The following is a 5,000-nucleotide window of genomic DNA, read 5'->3' on the forward strand; positions in this document are numbered from 1 at the left end:
CTTGCGGCCGGCACCCACGGGCACCCGGACCGAGGTCGGCACCGGCGCCTCGGCGTGGTTTAGGACACCTGGTGGCTCGCGGGGCCACGCGGCTGTCACACAGCCTGGTTCGGTAAGGAAGGCCCAGGAAACCCCCCCCCGCGCCGAGCGGCAGCAGGACAGGGTGAGGTGACACGGGGGAGGCACGCGCCTCGCCGCCGTCGCCACGGCCCCCTTCTCGCTCGGGGGGGGGAAGAGACTAGGACGATACCTCGCTCACAGCGGGGAAGCGAATTGGAAAGGAGACCGCCCTGCCTGAACACCGGACGCCACCGCGGCTCCCTATTACGGGGAGTACAGCAGAGCCGGCCCGCCGGGGGCCCTTTCCGACGCGACCCCAAGTGCCTCATCGATCAGCGAAGGCCACAACGGCCACGGGTCCTGGGACAGCGACAGCCACCGCGCGCCTGCCCTCGGCCACCCGCAAGCGGGCGGGCGGACGACGCGGGGCTCTGCGTGCGAGCGAGCAGGGGCGACATCCGTGACAGGTGCTCCGGCGGCTTCAACACCGGCAGAGCCGGCTCGCCGCGAAGCCTGTCCGACGTGCCCGAGGCCAGCCTCAGTAGGCTACGCCTCCGTACCGGTACCAGTCGAGGGGGTGGGGGACCGGGTGCGCGGGATGTGCCCCGCCACCGCCGCCACCCACCCGCCACGCACAAGGATTCCCTTCAGCCGACTCGGCTGGACCGGGGTAAAGCCGCGACAGGCTCGACTCCGCCGGTCTTCCAGCGTTCAAGTGCCGGCGGCCGCCGCCGGCCACCGGCCTTTGCCCAACAAACGCAGGGAACAGGTTACCCCGGAGGGAAAAAGCCAGGTGTGGAACAGCTCAGGCGGGGGGCCGGGGGAAAGCCGCTGAAGGCTCAGGACACCCCGCCGGCCATCTGCATCCGGCTGCCGGACACCACCACCGGCCAAAAACAAAAAAACGTGCTGTACCCGCATCGCGGGCTCCGGCTTAGGGCCAGAGAGCAAAGGAACCGAGGCGCCGACCAACCTCGCTCACAGCACCGTGCAGACCTCCCCTTCACTGAGCCCGGCTGGTACAAACCAGGGACGCCAGGAGCAGACCGGACACCGCAGGCCGCCCCACGTATGGCATCTGCACCAGGAAAAAAAGAAAGCGGAAAAGAGGACCGAGGCGCCGCCGCCTCGCCTTACCATCATCCAGCTTCTCAGGGGACCAGAGTGGTGGGGGGGGGTAGCCGCTGAAGGCTCGAGACACCCCACCACGGCCATCTGCACCCGGCTGCCAGCCAACACCGGCGGCCAAAAACGTACCGTGCTGTGCCCATGTCACGGGCTCCGGCTTAGGGCCGAGAGAGCAAAGGACCCGAGGAGTCGACTAGCCTTCGCTCACAGCACCGTGCAGACCTCCCTTCACCGAGCCCGGCCGGTAGAAACCAGGGACGCCGAGAGCCGGCCGGACACCACAGGCCGCCCCGCACGTATGGCATACGATACCGGCAACGAAAGGAGTAAACCAAGAACCAGGGAGGCGCCGCCGCCTCTCGCCTTACCATCGTCGGGCTCTCGGGGGGCCGGGGGGGGGGGGCCACCCACCGGTGGCTCGAGACACACCCCCCCCGGGCCGTCTGCATCCAAGCTGCCGGCCACCGCGACCAGCCAAAACCGTGGCGTGCCCATGCCACGGGCTCCGGCTTAAGGCCGGCAAACAAAGGGAGCAGGTGCCGCCGCCGCCACCTCTCGTCCCATCCCCAAGGCCCCCTCAAGGAGCTGGGCAACAGCCCCCGACGGGCTGGAACCGTACGGAGCACCGCTGTGTCAACACACATACCGGCGCTCCCCCCCTCCGCCATCATCGGGCTCTCGGGGGACCGGGGGGGGGACGGGGGTAACCACCCACGGTAGTCTCACAGCTCGGCTCCCCCCCCCAGTATCCAGCGTTCAAGTGCCGCCAGCCGCCTCCGGCCACCGGTCTTCGGCCTCTCCCGTGCACCTCTGCCCGTCCTTTTCTCACCACTCGGCAGCGACCGCCCCAACGCCGCCCGGCTTCGTGCCGTTCGGCATCTCTCTGGGTGCTCTCGGTTCCGTGCACGCTCGCCTGACAGAGCACCGGCTTGAGAACCGTGCCCAATTCCCCGGGGGAAACCACCGTCTGCGGCCGCCCAGCATTCCACTTGGCCGGCTAAGCCGCGTGCCCTCGCTCGGTGGCGCTTGTCTGGAGCAGAGACGCCTCGTGCCCCTATATAAGGAGAATATGGGTCCGCGCCGGAAAGGGGCGCTTAAAGGCAGTGTCTGCCTGCCAGCGGGGGAGGCGCTGCAGAGACGCCGACTCTTACGATGACCTAACTGGAGGCAGCGCGAAACAGCGACCCCTTGGAGGAACTGCCGGAGCCAACAGGTCTGCCCGCGCTCTAAGTCCCGACGGAGCCGGGTAGACCTGGCAGCCCTTTCGACGGACGCTGAGCCGGCCGCCGGCAACGTGGAGCCGGGTACACCTAGCGGCCACCGCCGGTCGCCTCGGAGGTGGGTAGACCTGACGGCCGCCTCACGCCCCGGAGGCGGGTAGACCTGACGGCCGCCTCACGCCCCGGAGGCGGGTAGACCTGACGGCCGCCACACGCCGCGGAGGCGGGTAGACCTGACGGCCGCCACACGCCCCGGAGGCGGGTAGACCTGACGGCCGCCTCACGCCGCGGAAGCGGGTAGACCTGACGGCCGCCTCACGCCCCGGAGGCGGGTAGACCTGACGGCCGCCTCACGCCCCGGAGGCGGGTAGACCTGACGGCCGCCTCACGCCCCGGAGGCGGGTAGACCTGACGGCCGCCTCACGCCGCGGAAGCGGGTAGACCTGACGGCCGCCTCACGCCCCGGAGGCGGGTAGACCTGACGGCCGCCTCACGCCCCGGAAGCGGGTAGACCTGACGGCCGCCTCACGCCCCGGAGGCGGGTAGACCTGACGGCCGCCTCACGCCCCGGAGGCGGGTAGACCTGACGGCCGCCACACGCCCCGGAGGCGGGTAGACCTGACGGCCGCGTCGCGCCCCGGAGGCGGGTAGACCTGACGGCCGCCTCACGCCCCGGAGGCGGGTAGACCTGACGGCCGCCACACGCCCCGGAGGCGGGTAGACCTGACGGCCGCCTCACGCCCCGGAGGCGGGTAGACCTGACGGCCGCCTCACGCCCCGGAGGCGGGTAGACCTGACGGCCGCCTCACGCCGCGGAGGCGGGTAGACCTGACGGCCGCCTCACGCCCCGGAGGCGGGTAGACCTGACGGCCGCCTCACGCCCCGGAGGCGGGTAGACCTGACGGCCGCCACACGCCCCGGAGGCGGGTAGACCTGACGGCCGCCACACGCCGCGGAGGCGGGTAGACCTGACGGCCGCCTCACGCCGCGGAGGCGGGTAGACCTGACGGCCGCCTCACGCCCCGGAGGCGGGCAGACCTGTCGGCCGCTTCACGCCCCGGAGGCGGGTAGACCTGGCGGCCGCGTCGTGCGAGACATTTTTGTTTCGATAGATGCCAATGAAATCCGAAAAAAAATAAATGAAAAGGGAAATTTTTTTTCTTAACGCACCCCCGCACCCCCGCGCCCCGCCGCGCTCTCATGTGCACGCAGCACCAGCCCCCCCACCCCCCCGCCCCGACCCGTTGGCTGCCATGCAGTCGCTGGCATCATTCGCTGCCCGCCCCCTCGGCCGCCAGTCAGCCCCTCTGCGCCGCGCCACTCCGCGCCGCACGGCGCCGCCCGCCACTCCCCCCCCCCGCTTCCCGCGGCTGCCAGGGGACCCGGCAGAAGCGGCGACGTTCCCCGCACCTCACCCCCAACGGAGACGCCCGTCTCGCTGGAGCGAGTTCGCATCGGGAACCGGGCGCTTTTCGCCGGGTCGGGGTCCCGGCGCTGCCGGGCGGTCCTCGGCTTCAGCTGTTGGTTTCGCAGCGTGGGTTTAGCTTTAGTCTCGGGGGAGGGGGGGTGTGGGGGGGGGTGCGTGTGTGTGTTTTTATTTTGTTTCTTTCCCCCCGCCTTTCGCTGTGCCGCAGAGGCGTGGGCACCGGGCGCCCTTCACCGGGTCCGGGTCCGGGTCCGGGTCCGGGTCCGGGTCCGGGTCCCGGCGTTGCCAGGCGCTCGCTGGCATTCGCGTTTAGGTTTTTTTCGACGGGGTTGGGGTGGGGGGGTGGGAAGGGGGCTCCCGGGCTTTATGTGTGGGAATGGGGGGTGTGTGCGCGTGTGTGTGTGTGTGTGTGTGTGTGTTGTTCGGATTGTTGTTTTGTTGTTTGTTCCCCCCCCCCCCCCCCCCCCCCCGCCGCGACACACACGCGCTCGGACACACACGCAGAGACACAGAGAGAGAGAGAGAGAGAGAGAGCGCGCGCGCGCGAGAGAGAGACACAGGCGCGCGCACACACACACACACACGCACACACAGACACAGACACACGCACGCGCACACACACAGACACCCCCAGCCCCCCACCCCCCCCAGCCCCCCGACCCCCACCGTCGCCCGCGCGCCCGAAGAGCCGTTGGTCCCCGCCCCACCGCTGCAACTCCGGAGCTGCAGGGCGGTGGGTGCGGCCGCCAACCGACCGCAGCCTCCTCGGCGCCGCGGAGCACTACGGCTGGGGGGTGGGGGATCGGGGGCGGTTTCTGTTACACCACCACCACCACCACCACCCGCCCTCGCTGCTCTCCCTCCCACCCCTTCGGCGTTCGTTTGGCTTTCAACCCGCGGCGGGAACGGAGCAGGCGGGCAGGAGGGCGGGCGGCCGAGCGACCGACTGAGGAAGGCGGGGAGCCGGGCCGCGGGCACGGCGCGGCAGGGACTCGGCAGCTGCGGGGGCTCAGCGTCCAAAACACGCGCCACCCATCATCGCCGCCGCCGGCGGGAGGCCCCTCCGGGCCCCCCGGCACGGAGGCGGCGGCGGCGACGCCGCTGGGTCCTAAGGTCTCCCGCCTTCCTTCCCTGGAGCGGCCAATGTGCTGCTGCTGGTGGAAAGC

The sequence above is a fragment of the Athene noctua genome, unplaced genomic scaffold (genome assembly GCF_965140245.1).
Source record: "Athene noctua unplaced genomic scaffold, bAthNoc1.hap1.1 HAP1_HAP1_scaffold_140, whole genome shotgun sequence".
Classification (NCBI taxonomy): Eukaryota; Metazoa; Chordata; class Aves; order Strigiformes; family Strigidae; genus Athene; species Athene noctua.